Here is an 18,919-nt window from a genome sequence, read left to right on the forward strand (position 1 = left end):
CATGGTTGCAATTATGAAAAGCAAACCAAGAAGACTACTGGGGCCTGGGCAGTGTTTTTCTGCACAGCTGATGCTTCAAGAGAACAACTCTGCTTATTCTTTTGTTTTGTTCTGTTTTGAGACAGGGTCTCCCTGTCACCCAGGCTGGAGTGCAGTGGCATGATCATAGCTTACTGCAACCTCTGACTCCCAGGCTCAAGCAATCCTCCCACCGCAGCCTTCCCAATAGTAGAGATAATCTGTGTCTGTTTTATAGAGACAGGGCTTCACTCTGTCACCCAGGCTGCTCTTAAACTCCTGGGCTTAAGTGATCCACCTGCCTTGGCTTCTCCAAGTGCTGAGATGTGAAAAATCATTTCTCAAAGTGATTTTTTCAGGTGCACATGATCCACTCTACCTGGCCAGCTTATTCTTTAGGTAACTTATTTCATAACAGTTTTTATTATGCCTTAATATAAAAATTTTATTTTTTTAATGAAAGCTGATAAATGTAATATAAAAATAACTACATTTGATTATCAGCTTTCATTTCATTACTAGATAGTACTTATTATTTATCAGTTTATAATATGTATTTGTATTGCTCTATTATTTATTATTATTAGACATAATTATAGATTAAAAATCAATAACTTGAAATGTTTAAATGTACGTATACTTACTTGCCATAAAAACAGAAATATTTATTATGTATAATATATCTTGACATTGCTTAGAAAAATGTTTTTCTCTCTCATTCAAGTATATTAGAAACATAAATAATTCCTGATTCAATAAGTTAATTCTCTAATTCAATAGGTTAATTTTTTTTTCTTTTGAAACAGTTTCACTCTGTCACCCAGGCTGGAGTACAGTGGTGTGATCTTGGCTCACTGCAACCTCTGCCTCCCGGGTTCAAGTGATTCTCATGCCCCAGCCTCCCGAGTATCTGAGATTACAGGCGTGCACCACCACACCTGGCTAATATTTTTGTATTTTTAGTAGAGATGGAGTTTTGCCATGTTGCCCAGGCTGGTCTTGAACTCCTGGTCTCAAGCAATCCGCCCACCCAGCCTCCCAAAGTCTTGGGATTCAAGGCATGAGCCACCATGCCCGGAAGGTTAATTTTTTTATTGGTACAAATGATAGTAAAGTATGTTCCATGCCAGCAAAAATTAACGTTAATTTACTGTATTTCAAAAATGACGCACAAGTGGAGTTGGTTGATCACGGGATTTCTGTATTTTAAAATAAAAGTAGACGTTGTTTCATTGTCCACCCTCCCCGCCAAAAAATGGACACAGGTGGGACAACATAATGCTTTCTGAACATATCACTATTTCCCCAAGAGGAAGAAAAGGTAAAACTTTACCAACTGCATAAATGTAACAAAGCAGATAGGCCAGAAGCATGTCTTTGGGCAAATCACTTAGTCTGAGGACCTCGTTTTCTCATTAATAAAACAAGGGAGTTGAACAAAGCGATTTCTCAACTTCCTTCCAGATACAAATTCTGAGTCTATGTGGAGAGATGTTACATGGGCTCTAAATGACCTCTCCAGAAGCTTCTCCATTTGTTCACATTTGTTTAAATATTAAGTGAATGGGGATGCATGTATAGCAGAAAATCAGACAGACCATTTTGTTACAAGGACTGTGAAACCTACTGATCTTTCTCTATATGAATTCTTTTTCTTATGTCCCATTAGGCAAACCATACTTAAACAGACCATATTATAGTATTTATTTTATTATAAACTTAGTATAAACAACAGATTATTACTAACAGATGCACAAAATAAAAATACCTCACAACCCAGAAGTTCCAGATTGTTAATTATCATTTTTCATACTGCTTGTGAGTAAGAATAGAGGCACAAGTATAAAATAACGGTGTCTTTATAGTAGCCCTCAAATAAATGATGCTGACTGCCTAAGCAACCGAAAATGGTTGGCTATATCCCAAATTAAAGTTTATATAATCCACTATCTGTCTAAGCATGTATGCATATATGTGTTTATATATATATATATATGTATGTATGTGTATATATATATATATATATGTGTGTGTGTGTCTGTGTATATATACAATTTTTAGTTTCCAATAATTGCAACACAACTACAGAAACTACTCTGAAAATTCTGTGCCAACTTAACAAAAAATAATTTTATTCTTTAGTGGATGGTAAAATAAGTATTTTTTAAAAAGTCAATAACCTGGCCAGGTGCAGTGGCTCACGCCAATAATCCCAGCACTTTGGGAGGCTGAGACAGAAGAATCGCTTGAGCCCAGGAATACAAGAGCAGCCTGGGCTACACAGTGAGACTCCACCTCTATTATATTAAAAAATAAGAAGAAATGGCTGGACACGGTGACTCACACCTGTAATCCCAGTCATTTGGGAGGCTAAGGCAGGTAGATCACTTGAGATCAGGAGTTTGAAACCAGCCTGGGCAACATGGTGAAGCTCCATCTCTGAAAAAATACAAAAATTAGCCGTGTGTGATGGCACACCTGTAATCTCAGCTACTTGGGAGGCTGAGGCAGGAGAATTGCTTGAACCTGGGTGGCGGAAGTTGCAGTGAGGCAAGACCATGCCACTGCACTCCATCCTGGGCAACAGAGCAAGACACTGTCTCAAAATAACAACAATACTAATAAATGAAGAAGAAGGAGGAGGAAGAGGAGCAGGAGGAGGAGGAAGAGAGGAGGAGGAGGAGGAGGAAAAGAAGAGAAACAAAAAGTCACAACTGGGTGCAGTAGCTCACGCCTGTAAATCCCAGCACTTTGGGAGGCTGAGGCAGATGGATTACTTGAGGTCAGGAGTTTAAGACCAGCCTGACCAACATAGTAAAACCCCATCTCTACTGAAAATACAAAAATTAGCTGAGTGTGGTTGTGAGCACTTATAGTCCCAGTTACTTGGAAGGCTGAGGCAGGAGAACTGCTTGAGCCTGAGAGATGGAGGCTGCAATGAGCCGAGATCATGCCACTGCACTCTAGCCTGGTTGACAGAGCGAGACTCCATCTCAAAAAAAAAAAAAAGTCAATAATCTGCTTGGTTTTTTTTAGTGCTTCCAAAAACTGTGATATTATATATGTGTGTGTATGTGTATATATATATAACCCACCAGTGGTTCAAATGGATTTTGGTGATATATGGGCATTTAAAACTGTTTTAAACTGTTTTATTTATTTTAATGTGTTTCAGAAAAGAAAGTAATCAACATGGCAAGCCTGTGATTTCATAGATATTATTGCTTAGGATGGAGCTAAAGCAAAATGGATTGGTTTAAAGAAAAACTATTAAGTAATTAGTGGTAAAGGTAGTATCCAGGCATAGCAAACACTCTTGAAGATGATATGAGCATAAATCAAGTTTCACAAGAACTGATGAATATTATACCGAGTCTCCAAATATTAAAGAGCTTAGCAACATCTCCACAATGTCTTGTAATGATTCATTTGCTTTCATCTGGTAAAGAACTAACTCCTTTTCTGGAGGGTAACAGCCCTCACATCACATCAGATATATAAACTTGACTTTTAATTAGGCAGACAAAGCTATTAACCAATTTTATTTTATTTTATTTATTTTTGAGATGGAGTCTACTTATTTTTGAGATTTATCTTGCTCTGTCACCCAGGCTGGAGTGCAGTGGTGTGATCTTGGCTCACTGCAACCTCCACCTCCCAGGTTCAAGCGATTCTCCTGCCTCAGCCTCCTGAGTAGCTGGGATTACAGGAGCATGCCACCATACCCGGCTAATTGTTTTTGTATTTTTAGTAGAAACAGGGTTTTTCCATGTTGGCCAGGCTGGTCTCGAACTCCTGACATCAAGTGATCCGCCCACCTCAGCCTCTCAAAATTCTAGGATTACAGGTGTGAGCCACCATGCTCAGCCTATTGTCCAATTTTAACTCTCAGACCTTGTGATAGTTAACACTGAGTGCCAACTTGAATGGATTGAAGGATGCAAAGTATAGTTCCCGAGTATGTCTGTGAGGATGTTGGCAAAGGAGATTAACATTTGAGTCAGTGGACTGGGAGTGGCAGACCCACCTTCAATTTGGGTGGGCACCATCTAATCAGCTGCCAGTGCGCCTTGAATAAAGCAGGCCAGAGAAGATGAAAGGCCAGGCTTGCTAAGCGTTCTGGACTTTGTCTTTCTCCCGTGCCGGAGGCTCCCTGCCCTCGAACTTTAGACTCCAAGTTCTTCAGCTTTTGGACTCTTGGACTTACACCAGTGGTTTACCAGGGGCTCTCAGGCCTTTGACCACAGACAGAATCTTAAGGATGGAGTTCTTTAGTTCATTTTGGGGTTTCTGGAGTTGACTGCTTAATCTGATGACACCCAAGAATGCTAAGTACTCTACTTCTAAAAGTATGGAGAACACTGAGAGTGTTTAGTGTGAACTGATTAGAGAGTTATGCAAAATAAATGCATTTGATACTCTTGATTCACCACTTGTGGGGTGGGGGAAGGGGTTTATTGACTCTGTACATAGTATCTTTGACCATATGTGGAGAACCAAGGAATATAATAAAGTTGGTTGGTTGCTACCAGGTTCACTGGACAAGGTAATGAAAGCAAAGGATGAGAATAGAGATTATAACTTCCAGATCCAGAAGCAAATACTGAGCCTCAAGTGTTCTAAGATTGCCTAAGTGAGAGTCTTATCTCCTGCAGACAAAAGGCTGAAATTGTGGGAAATCAGACACAAGCTCTTATCATGTGAGTGGCTGACCTGCAATAAAAGGTGCACCCTCAGTCTCATTAGACGTCTATGTCAAAGTGAGGGCACTGACTGAAAAAGAATGGGATCCTGCAACTTGGGATGGGGATGTGTGGGAGGACCCTGATGAAGCTGGGGACACTGAGCTTGTAAACTCTGATGAGTCTTTTTACCAGAGAAAACAGCTTCCCCATCCCCAGTGATGACAACATTGCCTCCACCACCCACACTGCCATCAGTCTTCCCACGTTTGTCTGAGGAGATTAAGCATGCACTACCTGAGGCAACAGTGATGGCCTCTCCTGAGGCTGTTGCCAGGCAAGACAATGTTGATTCTTCTCAGGACCCACCCCTAATACCCCTGTTTGCTTCTAGACCTATAACTAGACTAAAATCCCAGTAGGCCCCTAGAGGTCAAGTTCAGAGTATAGCCCACGAGGAGATGCGCTATGCTCCAAAAGAACTGCTTGAGTTTTCTGATTTATATGAGCATAAATCTGGAGAACAGGCATGGGAATGGATATTAAAGGTGTGAGATAATGGTAGACAGACCATAAAGTTGGATCAGGCTGAACTTATTGATTTGGGCCCACTAAGCAGGGACTCTGCATTTAATGTTGCAACTCAGGGAGTTAGAAAAGATTCTAATAGTTTATTTGTTTGGTTAGCTAAATGTGGATCAAAAGATGGCCCACTGTGAGTGAGCTAGAAATGCCTGATCTCCCTTGGTTTAATGTAGAGGAAGGGATCCAAGGGCTTAGGGAGATTAAGATGCTATCGCGATTTTGTCACTTTAGACCTACCCATCGCGGCTGGGAGGGCACAGAAGATATGCCCTTCACCAATAATACCTCGTGAAATAGATTTACGAGAGGAGCACCTGCATCCTTGAAGAGCCCTGTGACTGCTCTTCTTTGTGCGCCAGATCTTACAATGAGAACCACAGTCACGTAACTACAAAATTTACATGCAGTGGGAATAACTGGATCTCAAGGTGGCAGGGGCCAAGTGGCGGCACCCAACCATCAAAGACAAGGTGGGCATTGTTACTGTAATGGACAGAAGTAAAGCAGCAATCAGAATAGTCTGACTTGTGTAGAGCTCTGGTATTGGCTAATTAGTCCGTGTTCCTAGAAATGAAACTTATAGGAAGCCTAAGGCATTCTTACTTAATTTGTATAAACAGAAAACTTCCAGGTCAAGTGGACAAATGACTAATGTGAATTACAAAAACAGAGAATCACACCTCTCAATCAATTTCCGACTTGAATCAGTTTACAAACCTAAAACCCCTTGAATGAAGGTAGGTCAGTTCTCCTTAAGAAGGACACCACTGCACTACCGACAATTTATACTGCTAATCTTTCTCCCATCCTTCCCCAAGGATACCTCTGGCCTTTTACTAGGCTAACTGTGCAGTGGGGAAAGAGGAATGATCAGACCGTTCAGGGACTACTGGACACCGGCTTTGAGTTGACACTGATTCCAAGGGACCCAAAACATCATTATGGTTCTCCAGTTAAAGTAGGAGCTTGTGGAGGTCAGGTAATTAATAGAATTTTAGCTCACATCTGACTTACAGTGGGTCCAGTGGGTCCCCAGACTCATCCTGTGGTCACTTCCCCAGTGCCGGAATGCCTAATTGGAATAAAAATACTTAGCAGCTGGCAGAATTTCCACATTGGCTCCCTGACTGGTAGGGTAAGGGCTACTAGGTGGAAATGGCCAAATGAAAGCCATTAGAGCTGCCTCTACCTAGAAAAAAAATAAATCAAAAACAATATTGCATCCCTGGAGGGACTGCAGAGGTTAGTGCCACCATCAAGGACTTGAAAGACGCAGGGGTGGTGATTCCACCACATCCCCATTCAACTCTCCCATTTGGCCTGTGCAGAAGACAGACGGATCCTGGAGAACAACAGTGGATTACCATAAGCTTAACCAGGTGGTGACTCCAATTGCAGCTGCTGTATCAGATGTGGCTTCATTGCTTAAACAAATTAATAAATCTCCTGGCACCTAGTATGCAGCCACTGACTTGGCAAATGTCTTTTCTCAATTCCTGCCCAAAAGGTCCACCAGAAGCAATTTGCCTTCAGCTGGCAAGGCCAGCAATATACCTTCACTGTCCTACCTCAGGGGTGCATCAGCTCTCTGGCTTTGTGTCATAATCTTGTTCAGAGAGACCTTGATGGCTTTCTCCTTCTATAAGATATCACACTGGTTCATGACATTGATAACATAAAGCTGATTAGACCCAGTGAATCAGAAGTGACAAACACACTGGATTTATTGGTGAGACATTTGCATGCCAGGGGATGGAAAATAAATCTGACTAAAATTCAGGGGCCTTCTACCTCAGTAAAATGTCTAAGGGTCCAGTGGTGTGGGGCCTGTAGAGCTATTACAGTAAGTTGCTGCATTTGGCCCCTCATACAACTAAGAAAACGGCGCAATGCCTAGTGGGCCTATTTGGATTTTTGGAGGCAACACATTCCTGATTTGGGTGTGTTACTCCCACCCATTTATCCAGTGACTTGAAAGGCTGCCAGTTTTGAGTGGGGTCCAGAACAGGAGAAGGCTCTGCAACAGGTCCAGGCTGCTGTGCAAGCTGCTCTGCCACTTGGACCATATGACCCAGCAGATCCAATGGTGCTTGGGGTGTCAATGGCAGATAGGAACCCTGTTTGGGGCCTGTGGCAGGCCCCCAGAGGTGAATCACAGTGGAGGCCTCTAGGATTTTGGAGCAAGGCCCTGCCATCTTCTGCAGATAACTAGTCTCCTTTTGAGAGACAGCTCTTGGTCTGCTACTTGGTAGAAACTGAACATTTGACTATGGGTCTTCAAGTCACCATGTGACCTGAACTGCTTATCATGAATTGCGTGCTTTCTGAGGCACCTAGCAAGAAAGTGGGGTGTGCACAGCAGCATTCCATCATCAAATGGAAGTGGTATATAAGTGATCCGGCTCGAGCAGGTCCTGAAGACACAAGTAAGTTACATGAGGAAATGGCTAAAATGCCCGTGGTCTCCACTCCTGCCACCCTGCCTTCTCTCCCAAGCCTGCACCGATGGCATCATGGGGAATTCCCTATGATCAGCTGACAGAGGAAGAGAAGGCCAGGGCCTGGTTCACAGCTGCTTCTGCCCAATACGCAGGCATGAATAATACACAGGCATATATGCAAATATGATGTACGGCATAAAGAATATGGACCAAGACCTTAGAGTCAGAGATAATATAGCCACTTACAAAGATTTCCAATATTTATAGATAACAACTCTAAAATTTAATACATCATTCTTTGTATAGAAACAACTTATTTAAAAAATTGTCCTTAATGCTAATGTTGTGAAATTGTTATGTTATATAATAATAATTAATGTCAATCTACTTTGACCAAGGTATTACTAACACACAAAAAAAGAGAAGTGAAAATAGGTTAACAAAAAAACTGGTGTCACTACATAATGCGTTACGAAAATTCTACATAAAAAATATTTTACAGGCTGGTTGTAGGAGCTCACACCTGTAATGTTAGCACTTTAGGAGGCTGTGGCTGGAGGATCACTTGAGGCCAAGAGTTCAAGACATTGAGCTGAGCAACACAGTGAAACCTCATTTCTACAAAATTAAAAAAAACAAAAAAATGTAGGTGTGGTGGCATGCAGCTGTAGCCCCAGCTATTTGAGAGGTTGAGGTGGGAGGATTGCTTGAGCCCCGCAGTTCAAGGATGAAGTGAGCTATGATGGCAGCACTGAACTTCAGCCTGGGTGACAGAACAAGACCTTGCCAAAAAGAAAAAAAAAGCTTGGCATGGTGGCTCACACCTGTAATCTGCAGCACTTGGGGAGGCTGAGGCAGGCAGATTGTCCCTGAGGTCAGGAGTTCAAGATGAGTCTCGCCAACATGGTGAAACCCCATCTCTACTAAAATACAAAAATTAGCTGGGCATGGTGGCAAACGCCTGTAATCCCAGCTACTCAGGAGGCTGAGGCAGGAGAATTGCCTGAACCCAGGAGGCGGAGGTTGCGGTGAGCCGAGATCGCGCCATTGCACTCCAGCCTGGGTAACAAGAGCGAAACTCTGTCTCAAAAAAAAAAAAAGAAAAAGAAAAGAAAAAAATCTTTTACAATCCTGATGGTCTATCAAAAGAAAAAAAAGAATTAAAAAATTAATCCTTTTGACCTTACCATAGCAACAATAACTAGTAGTGACGGTCCATGAAATATTCCTAATGCTGAAAAACTGTATATGCTCTTTATATAACAAATCTAACAACTAAATTCAATAAACAAATGGAACTATGTGGAATCTTCATGGAGAATATTTTAAACTTGAACTTTTAGCTTGAAATATTTTGATCTGTCTATCCAACTACACTAACAGGCAAAGAGTGAAAAGATAACACTTGAACGTCAACAAGGATCACTGCACCAGCCTGACCAACATGGTGAAAACATGTCTCCAGTAAAAATACAAAAAATTATCCAGGTATTAGGCACATGCTTTCAATCTCAGCTACTTGGGAGGCTGAGGCATGAGAATTGCTTGAACCCGGGAGGCGGAGGTTGCAGTTAGCCGAGATTGCAGCACTGCACTCCAGCCTGGGTGACAGAGCAATTCCGTCTCAAAAAAAAGTTGTGGGGCAGGGCGCACTACAACTCTATTTGTAAGAGCCTTCTCCCCACTCCCAAACATTCAAGATCAACTATGGCTGCAAGTCAAAGTCTCAGTAATGTCAGTATTTGAAATAGCAAATTCTTTACCACTTATGCACTGAGCTGCTCCAAATACTTGGCACACAGTTAAAGATGCACTTTACTAAATGGTAACGGGGCAAGCTCAAAGCAGCACAGAAGCAAAAGGGAATCTATGTCAGGCCCGACGCTTATGCAGAAATGTGAGCAAGACTCACGGGTCCAGGACAATGTCTAACCCTAGAAGTGGAGGCTGGAGGACTTGGATGGGCTCTGCCTGTGCCAGCCCCTCAGGAGGCAGTGTTCTTTAAACAAGGACAGAGCATGGCTTCCTTGATGTCAGCCTGTAGGACCCTTCCTGGAACAGTGGAGAATGTTTTTAGAGAAGGTATGGGCAGAAGGCACTAGACACACATGGTGTACTGGTGCGTCGGAGGCAAGTGGCCTCTTTGTAAGTTTCTGTGTTCCCTGGCTTTGCGTCACAGCTAACAGACAGGCTCTGAAATCAAAGACTGAACTTGGAGAAATTGCAGCCTGAGAGCCTGGGAAATGCTAACTGGGAAAAAGGCACTGACTCATAGAAGTAACAGGCATGTCATATGCCAGAGAAGGATAAATAAAAACATGTCTCAAATAATCTATGCCAAAACTGGGGAAGATGGTCTTCCAGCTACTCTTGGATAAGGGTTTGAACAATAATTTTCTTTTTTTTTTTTTGCGACAGAATCTCACTCATTCTCTAGCCCAGGCTGCAGTGCAGTGGCACAATCGCAGCTCACTGCAACCTCCGCCTTCCAGGTTCAAGCCATTCTCCTGCCTCAGCCTCCTGAGTAGCTGGGATTACAGGCGTGACCCACCATGCCCAGCCTCAATAATACTTTTCTCCAGAGTGATTGGTAGTTAAAACCATATTCAACTTACTATTGTCTAACATAGGTATGAATACCTCATTTAATCTGTCCCTTAAATAACTATCAAATTTTGCATCACAGGAGGCCATATATTTCATTCATTTCTTCGCCTTTAAAAAAAACTTCTACTTAAACTTTTTAATACAGACATTTTCAAAAATTCACAAGTGAGAGCATAGTATAGTGAACCCCTACACATCCATCACACAGCTTCAACAATAAATTTCCACTTAAAACAGTTTTAAAAGGAAAAGTGTTTTACAGCCCATTCAAAACCCCAAATTTTACCTGTATACTCTTATATACCCATGTAACAACCCTCTAATAGTTCCGACTACCAATTTACTACAAAAGATTTTTTTAAGGACTCAAAAAAACTATTATTCTATTCAGAAGGAACACTGTAAAAGCTTGTCAGAATCAAAGATAGTATGCATCACAGAATGGATAGACAATGTCAAACTGAGGCCTTCTGTGCCTTCCCATACTCCAATATTTCTTTGAATATAAGAGCTTTGCTAGCTAGGTGTGGTGGCTCACACCTGTAATCTGCAGCACTTGGGGAGGCTGAGGCAGGCAGATTGTCCCTGAGGTCAGGAGTTCAAGATGAGTCTCGCCAACATGGTGAAACCCCATCTCTACTAAAATACAAAAATTAGCTGGGCATGGTGGCAAACGCCTGTAATCCCAGCCTGAGATCCCAGCACTTTGGGAGGCCAAGGCAGAAGGATCACTTGAGCCCTGGAGTTGGAGACCAGCCTGGGCAACAGAGTGAGACCCCATCCCTACAAAAAAATTTTTTTTAATTAACCAGGCATATACCTGTGCCAGGAGCCAACCTGGTCTTCTCAAGGGGTAGTGTCCTAGTGAGGATAAAATCAAGATGATAAAGTTCCCTGTAGGTCTTCTATCCAAAAAAAAACAACAAAAAATTAAATGAACCAGGCACGGTGTGGAGCTCCTGCAATCCCAGCTACTCAGGAGGATCGCTTTAGCCCAGAAGCTCGAGGCTGCAGTGAGCTGTGATTACCACTACACTTCAGTCTGGGTGACAGAGTGAGACATTGTCTCAAAAAAAAAAAAACAAAAACAAAAGAAAAGAGCTTTTGTAGCTTCTTAGGCTCACATCTCTCCTCAGAGACCTTTCTGTTTTCAGTCAATAATATCGGGACAGTAATAAGACATAATATATTTAAGCAAGATGAGCAGAAGATAACACCTTATAGAAAGAGCTGAGATAGGACCACAGCATCATTTGGCTCCTTTTGCCCTTTCTGATGGTACAAGTAAGGACATGGACTAATCATAGTAAGCTTCTGATTCACTGAGGAAATTTTGGGTAAAAATATCTGTGAGTTGTAACAGCAGATATTTGGATGTTTGTCGTTCAGACTGCAAGGTACGCTTGATTACGTCCATTTTTTTCTTAACTGCTCGATGAACTCTAGCCAATTCATTTAATAAGGTTGCTTCCTTTTTACCTAATTACATAAATGTTTAAAGTCATAAGCATTAAGCTCTCCTCCAAGTAATGTTAGTTAAAAAAAAAAAAAGTTCCTGGACCGAAGAGATTCTCCAAAGCTGCGTGGTCACTTGGAAGGTCAAATTTAACAATCAATGAAAATAACTCCAAAAACATTGTTTCCAAACAGACCATTACTATTGTAGAGTAGCATTATGGGCTCAACTGTGTCTCCCTCAAAATCTGTGTATTGTCTCCCTAACCCTCGGCACCTTAGGATGTGGTTGTATTTGCAGATAGCGTCTTTGCAGAGGTAATGAAGTTAAAATGAGATGATGGTTAGGGTAGGTCCCAATCCAATAGGACTGGTGTCCCCATAAAAGATTAGCACACAGACATGCACAGAGAGAAAACAGCCATCTACGAGCCAAAGAAAGAGGCCTCAGGAGAGGCCACCCTGCTGACCCCTTGATCTGGGACTTCCAGCTGCCAAAACTGTGAGAAAATAAAACTGTGGTTTAAGCCACCCAGTTTGTGGTACTTTGAGAGGGCAGACCCAGCAAATAATTATAGTAAGTAACAAAGGTTATCTAATGTAAGCTACAGAAATGGCCCTTAATTACGCCTGGGGACTCTGAATTTTTTTTTTTTTTTTTTAGACAGTCTCGCTCTGTCACCTAGGCTGGAATTCAATAGCACAATCTTGGCTCACTGCAACCTTCACCTCCCAGATTTAAACCATTCTCCTGCCTCAACCTCCCGAGTAGCTGGAATTACAGGCGTGCACCTGGCTGATTTTTGTATTTTTAGTAGAGACAGAATTTTGCCATGTTGACCAGGCTGGTCTCAAACTCCTGACCTCAAGTGATCCACCTACCTTGGCCTCCCAAAGTGCTAGGATTACAGGCATGAGACACCATGCCTGACCTGGGGGCTCTGAATTCATAGAGAGGGAAGAAAATCTGTCAAAAGAGCTGGCCAGGCACATGAGAGTCAATCTAACTATTTATTTATTTACCTATTTAATAGACATTTGATTTTTCTTCCTTTTTCTTCTTCTTCTTTTTTTTTTTTTTTTAAGAGAGGATGTCTATGAATGAGAAACCTTTTGTTATAAAAGTCTTATTAAGGGCCCGGCATGTTGGCTCATGCCTGTAATCCCAGCACTTTGGAAGGCTCAGGTGGGCAGATCACCTGAGGTTAGGAGTTCGAGGCCAGCCTGATCAACATGATGAAACCCTGTCTCTATCAAAAATACAAAAAAAATTAGCTGGGTGTGGTGGTGTGCACCTGTAGTTCCAGCTACTCAGGAGGCTGAGACAGGAGAATCACTTAGTGAGATGGGGGCGTCTCACTATGTTGTCCAGGCTGGTCTTGAACTCCTGGGCTCAAGCAATCCTCCCACCTTGGACTCCCAAAGTGCTGGGATTACAGGCATGAGCCACCATGCCTGGCCAACCTAACTCTTTTAAACAAATTCTGATGACAATCAGATGACAGCTCAGTATATGGACTCTGACCAAATAAATCTTTATTTCAACTATTCAATTACATGGACAGGCTTTATCTGTCCTCCAAACTTTTAGAGAGCAAGACTGATAACATTTAACCTTTCGGGTATACAAGGAATGTAGGATATGAGACGTGTAGACTTGGGAAGGTATAAACATGAGATAACTTTGAGAGTTTATGAAAATATTTAAAATATTTAAAAAAATCAATACACATATAATTTTGAAAACCGTAAGCCACATCAGGAAAGAAATTTTGTGGGTACACAATAAACCAAGAATTTTGTGGTCACAATGGGATTTCAGGTACACAAAAGAGCATGAAATTAACAATATTTACCAATATTCTCTTCAAAGTGCTTTTCAAATGCCAAATAATTACCCAATTAAGCCACTGCAAGATAAGCTGCTTTATGTTTGATTTAACGAAAAGAACTAATAATTACTATTTTAACAGTTTCTGTGAAGAAAGAATTGAATGTTTACCATATACAAGTGAGCACATCCCACCCTTTTAAGGAGTAGGAAACAGGAGAAAAAAGAGAAAGGCTGACTATATAAGTGAATTCAGTGGAGGACACAGATGACTACGAACCACAACCTGTGAAAACAGAGAATTTAATATGTAAAGCAGAGACCACGAGTGGCAAAAGGCTATTTACGAACACTGCCAATACTTAGCATTGCAGACTGACAATAGGAGATCTTCCGTCCTGCCCTGAACAACACAATTCATCACACTAGTGCTTGGGGCAGTCATGTCCAAGCAATTTATCATCATCATATCACTTGCCTGAGTATGAGAGGGGGAGAACTTTGATTGCTAACCTCTAGGGAGACTGGATTTATAGCCAGCGTCCCTTAAGAATACAGCACAGCTCTGCCCAAAGCACAATGCTCCCTGCTTCACTTCTGTTTAACTCAGAATAAAAGAGTGAACGCATTGCCCCCAGGACATTCATAGCAAAACCTAAGTCTGATACTCTTAGATCTGAAATCAGATAGCCAGGAAATCATATTTAAAATACTCCTTGAAACTGCCTGAAAAAAAATGTATTAGTCAATGGTAAGTATGGATGATTCATTTCAAATGTCCTTCAGTGACAAAATAATTTCTGAAATGCATCCACTGATAACTGCATTTGGGAAGAATCATCTTTTCACAGCTCACCCACGAACATTCCTCTGTATTGGAAAACTTGGAAGTGCACTGAAAATTGTTAAAAATATATAAATTGTGTTTTTCAAAGTAAAAATGAAAGCCTTGATTCCTATCCCTTCCACGCACCGAGGCTTTACGTATTTTACACTTTAACACAGTCTGCCCTTACGGAATATGATTAAACATCTAAATGCCATTTTTGCCACTTTTGATTAAAATCACAAAGCAGACTGGGGCATGATGGGAACAGCACACCTGACAACTCCCACACAGTAAAAGGAGCACGATTCATAGGACAAGCCTCTTTCAGCACCCTCCCCGATGCTCCCAAGGTGTCTGGTAAACCTGAGCCAGAAATCCCCAAACACGTGGCTTATCTGATAATATTCACTACGCAGGCTTGACCAGGCAGGCCACAGTAACACACAAATCCCCAAATCTCAGGGTCTGAACACAACAAAAGTTTATTTCTAGCTCATCGTATATGTCTAACACAGTATGGAAGGGGGCTCCGTTCACTGTCCTCTTTCTATGACCCGGGCTGACAGCGCTGCCTCTATCTGGATGGTCACTGTGGCAGAGGGAAAGTGATTGTGACAGATCTTTCACTGGCTTTTCACACGCTTTTACCTGGAAGTGACACAGGTCACTCCACTTGTCTTTCATTGGCCAAACAAGTCACATGGACATACCTACCTGGAAGGGGATAGGGAAATGGCTAACACAGCTCCCACGCTGAGCAGGCGGAGAGGTATTTCTACTGAGTGGTTACTGTTTCGACAAAATAGGTAGAACCACAGAGCCAGTTTATGCCAAATGGAACCAGATATTTTCCTTTTCTTTTTTTTCTTTTATTTTTTTTTAAGTAAGAGAGGACGTCTATGAATGAGAAGCCTTTTGTAATAAAAGTCTTATTAAGGGCTGGCTGTGCTGGCTCATGCCCGTAATCCCAGCGCTTTGGGAGGATGAGGTGGGTGGATCCTCTGAGGTCAGGAGTTCAAGACCAGCCTGCTCAACAGGATGAAATCCCATCTCTACCTAAAATACAAAAAAACAGCTAGGCGTGGAAGTGCGTGCTTGCAGTTTCAGCTGCTCGGGAGGCAGAGGAAGGAGAATCGCTTAAACCCGGGAGGTGGAGGTTGCAGTGAGCAGAGACAGCACCACTGCACTCCAATCTGGGCAACAGAGTGAGACCTTGCCACCAAAAACAACAATAAAAAAAGCTTACTAGGAAAACCTGGACCACCGAAAATACACTCGAAACAGCAGCTAAAGAAAACAGAATGAAGCCACATTTGATGTATGAAAAATATTCAACAACTATCTCAGTCAAATTCACAGGGATATTGAGCAGACTAGAGCTTGATCAGAAATTCTCAGTATTGTTACTATATGGCTTACTGAAGCATTTAATACATTTGAAGTTGGCTGGTGCCGTGGCTCACGCCCGTAATCTCAACACTTTTGTGGGCCAAGGTGGGAGGATCACTTGAGCCCAGGAGTTCAAGACCAGCCTGGGCAACAAAACCAGAACCCCATCTCTACAAAAATAAATAAATAAATAAATAAATATTTCAAAAAGAAAATATTTGAGGATAAACATTCCTCCTGTATTAACACTCTAGAACACATGGAAGCAAAGGTGGACATTTACCCAGCTCCTCTCATGCAATAGAGTTCATTGTTTTGTCTCTAAGCTTCAATCCGAGAGCAATCTCTAAAACCCTGGCATCAGGGCCACTTAATCTACTTAAAATAGTCACAGGGACCCTATGGCCAAGGCTTGGCACTGAGTACACAGGCATGTGCTTCTCCAGATTCTAAATGATCTATTTTTGTGTTCTCTTGCTCTCCGATCCTATCTGGCTCAAAATTTACTGACCCTTTAAAGTGTATTAAATTGCATTCTTTTTCAGAAATGCTTCTCACTTCAGCCATATTCAAGGTATCTTCCGTTCTTCACCAAGAAGGGGAAATTCGCCCAGTGAAACTGATCTTTCAGTAAGTCTCTCCAAAAGAGCCACTGTCCTGATTTTCCTCCTATCTCACTAGCCACCCTTCTGGGTGGATCCTCCCCCACTGACCTCTAAAATACATATTTATTGATTTTTCAACTGAATAAACAGACCCTTCCTGACTACCTTGTAATTTCAGCACCAAATTGGACCCAAAATAGGAAGATCCTCTGAATCTATTCTGGTTCGAGGGCTGTCCAATTAAAAAAGAAAAAAAGTAGCCCAAAGTATCATTAAATGATAAAATCATAATCTTATCTTCATAAATCCATAGATTATTAGATCCATTAGAGACCTAGAGACCACTTACCTTTTCTTTTTTTTTTTTTTTTTTTGGCTTGCTCTGTTGCCCAGGCTGGAGTGTAGTGATGTGACATCAGCTCACAGCCACCTCTGCCTCCTAGGTTCAAGCGATTCTCCTGCTTCCTGCCTCAGCCTCTCCAGTAGCTGGGATTACAGGTGCACTTGCCACCAGGCTCGGCTAATATTTTGTAGAGAAAGGGTTTCACCATGTTGGCCAGGCTGGTCTCAAACTCCTGGCTTCAAGTGACCCACCCGCCTCAGCCTCTCAAAGTGCCGGGATTACAGGCCTGAATCGCTGCACGCGGCCTGAGACCACTTACCTTAATGTGTCTAGAAAAGACAGGCAGGCCAGGCGCAGTGTCTCATGCCTGTAATCCTAGCACTTTGGGAGGCCCAGGCATGCAGACGCTTGAGCCCAGGAGTTTGACATCAGCCTGGGCAAAATGGCAAAACCCCGTCTCTACCAAAAATACAAAAAATAAAATAGAAAATAAAAACTAGCCAGGCTTGGTGGTGTGCATCTGTAGGAGGCTAAGCTGGGAGGATCACTTGAACCGGGGAAGTGAAGGTTGCAGTGAGCTGTGATGGCAACACTGAACTCCAGCGTGGGTGACAGAGTGAGACCCAGTCTTAAAAAAAAAAAAAAGCAAAAGAAAAGCAACTTGTTGAAAGTCACTGAGCTGGAACCAGAATTCGAATTAGTCTCTACTCATTCTGGGTTCAAAGTTATTTAAATCGGCAACCCCTCTTACTGCCTACGTAAGAGTATACCTTTAGTTCCCACTGACTTGTGATGTACAAAGAATGGGGTGGTCTAAGAGGGTAACAGCACAGGCTGTGGAGTCAGAAAGACTCCACCTCTAAACTTTCTTCTCATTTCTAAACTTTCCAGCAGTGTGGCTTACCCTTTCTGTACCTTAGCTTTGTCGGTATCACGAGAATCCTTCACAGAGCTGCAGAGTGGATTAAGTGAGAGTGCACAGGACTGACATATGACCCCTGGTGATTAGCTTTTACTAACCGTCAAAAAATAATAGACCTGTACTGCCAGCACTTTAGGAGGCCGAGGCAGGCAGATTGAGCCCAGGAGCTCGAAACCAGTCTCTACAAAAACTACAAAAAGTATCCGGGCATTGTGGCACATGCCTGTAGTCGCAGCTATTCAAAAAAAAAAAGCTTATTAACAGGGAACAACCGCCCTCACCCAGCACAGCTACCCGATGACGCTCCCAGGCACTGCCCTGAGCCACAGGGAGCTGGCGCCGCACGGGACCGGCGCTCTTTTCAACTTCCCTCAAGCACTTGGGGAGAGGCGGCAGGGCCTCAGGTCCAGCGGCTAGAAAATCCTTCCTTCCAGGAATCTCGCGAGGAACTCTGCAGCGAGCCCCGGCCGCAACTCTTTCTGCTGGGCCCACAGTGCCAGCTCCCGCTCTGACTCCTAGGCGCCTTACCTCGGGTCACAACGCGCCGCCTTCCGCCAGGCCAACTTCTCGGGCCTTTTCAGTCTTCCCTGTTCCCCGACTTCCCCCTCTCGTCTTCTCCCCGCCCCGTCCCGAGGCTACGCCCACACTGAGTCCTAGACACGCCCCGTGAGCCCTTGCCACGCCCCATCTCTTCCTAGGCCACGCCCTTCAAATCCTCCCCACGCCCCACCTGGTCCCGGGCCGCGCCCGGCAGATCTCTGCGCAGCCACGCCCGCCTGCAGGCGCTGTCTTGAATGTTCTCTAGTTTGGCTGAATAGAAAAAAATTCAGGGCATCTAACCCGAACGGAAAAAATTTGAGATCTGCCCCAAAGGGAAAGAAAACTGGCATTTCCCCCAAGTCTCAATTCTCCATAGAATAGCCTGGAACAAGGGAACATTCCGTAGCCGGCCCTGGTACTTGCTGTGGCTGAAATAAACTTAGTGTGTGTGAGTCTGCTGGCAAAACATGATGCTTGGAGCAGCTGCTAAATAGTCATACCTTTAGGTCTTGTAGGGGCCAAGGACAAACCTCTCCTTCATCCTACGAAGGTTTGCTGAAAATCAACTGCCGAAAGGCAGTTTCATAGTAGAAAAGGCGTACAAACATACTTGATCATAGCTTTATGTGATCCAGGAGCCTTCAGAATGAAAACCCAAAGACGCCGGGAAAC

The 18,919-nt window shown here is 42.9% G+C and overlaps 1 protein-coding gene across 4 annotated transcripts in view; it reads right to left on the minus strand.

Moving 5' to 3' along the window:
* Positions 1-18,320, minus strand: part of PTER (phosphotriesterase related) — a 79,929-nt gene extending 61,609 nt beyond the window's left edge. For 2 of the 4 annotated variants that reach the window (XM_064368401.1, XM_064368403.1), the window contains exon 1: positions 18,236-18,320. The gene's annotated coding sequence lies outside the window, so the exon portion shown is untranslated. Of the gene's footprint in view, positions 1-18,001; positions 18,134-18,235 lie in introns of those variants that run through there. The other 2 variants (XM_064368404.1, XM_064368402.1) reach the window with 2 other exon arrangements.
* Positions 18,321-18,919: the final 599 nt, after the last annotated feature.

Source organism: Aotus nancymaae, unplaced genomic scaffold (assembly GCF_030222135.1).
Source record: "Aotus nancymaae isolate 86718 unplaced genomic scaffold, 86718_ANA_hifiasm-v0.15.2.pri h1tg000077l, whole genome shotgun sequence".
Lineage (NCBI taxonomy): Eukaryota > Metazoa > Chordata > Mammalia > Primates > Aotidae > Aotus > Aotus nancymaae.